This window comes from Anopheles gambiae, chromosome X (genome assembly GCF_943734735.2).
Source record: "Anopheles gambiae chromosome X, idAnoGambNW_F1_1, whole genome shotgun sequence".
In the NCBI taxonomy this organism is placed as follows: domain Eukaryota; kingdom Metazoa; phylum Arthropoda; class Insecta; order Diptera; family Culicidae; genus Anopheles; species Anopheles gambiae.
Window position 1 is genome coordinate 22676491 of NC_064600.1, and position 1329 is coordinate 22677819.

The following is a 1329-nucleotide window of genomic DNA, read 5'->3' on the forward strand; positions in this document are numbered from 1 at the left end:
TGTTTTGAAAACTACTAGGGTGCACCTGTAGAGAAACAAAATCATGATAGACCTTCATGATTTTGCATTTAGAACCTATCTCTTGCAGTGTTTCAAAGTTCTCGATTATCAAGGGATTTGATACTGTAGAGCGGACGAAAAGGCGATGCGATAGTAGCTCAAAACGTAGCTTTAGCGGCATCACTCCGGACATCACTTCGAGTGACATGTTATGAGTCGACTTCATGCTACCTAGTGCGATTCTAAGACAACGATACTGAAACCTCTCAAGTCGGATTAAATACGACTTGGCTGCCCAGTGGAAGCATATGCAACCATACTCCAAGACGGACAGTATCGTTGTCTTATATAGGTTAAGGACATCTTTGGGATGTGCACCCCAGCAGAGTCCGGTAATCGTTCTGAGAAAATTGATTCTTCTTGTACATTTCTGTACCAGATAGTCAATATGTGTCCTCCATACATTTTTGCTATCAAACCAAACCCCTAGGTATCGAAAAGATCTGGCAATGGATATCTTTTTACCATATAAAAAGATATCGTTTTTTATCTTTTTATTACCATATAAAAAGATATCGTCAACCAAATTCAAGCGTCTATTACTCTCAGTGTTGTAAAAGAAAGAGAATATCAGCATTTCCGTTTTCTCTGGAGAAAACTCGATACCTAGGTTTGTGGCCCACACTTCTAAATTGTTAAGTGTGGTTTGCAAAGGACTTTGAAGGTCAGCGATGTTGTTGCTGGCGACTGATACAACACCATCGTCCGCCAATTGCCTAAGGCTACAGCCAGGTGCAAGGCAAGTATCTATATCGTTGACATAAAAATTGTACAACAAGGGGCTCAAACAGGACCCTTGTGGTAGTCCATAGTAACTGACTCTCCGAATTTTCATGTGGCCATTGTCGAAATTCATTGCCTTTTCCGAAAGGAGGTTGAATAAGACGTTATTCAGTCTTGGGGTTAAACCCGCAGATTCTAACTTTTGACACAGAACATTGACTGATACTGAGTCAAAAGCCCCCTTGATGTCAAGAAATGCAGATGCCATCATTTCTTTACGAGAATGAGCCATCTCGATTTCGGACACAAGCAGCGCCAAGCAATCGTTGGTACACTTGCCTTTGCGAAAGCCAAATTGGGTACTTGACAAGAGGCCTTTGGATTAAAGCCAATTGTCCAGTTTAAAAAGAATCATTTTCTGAAATAATTTTCGCAGACAAGATAACATTGCTATCGGTCGAAATGAGTTATATTCTGATGCCGGTTTACCAGGTTTCAAAAGGGTGACTACTTTCACTTCTCTCCACTCCAACGGGACGGTGTTAA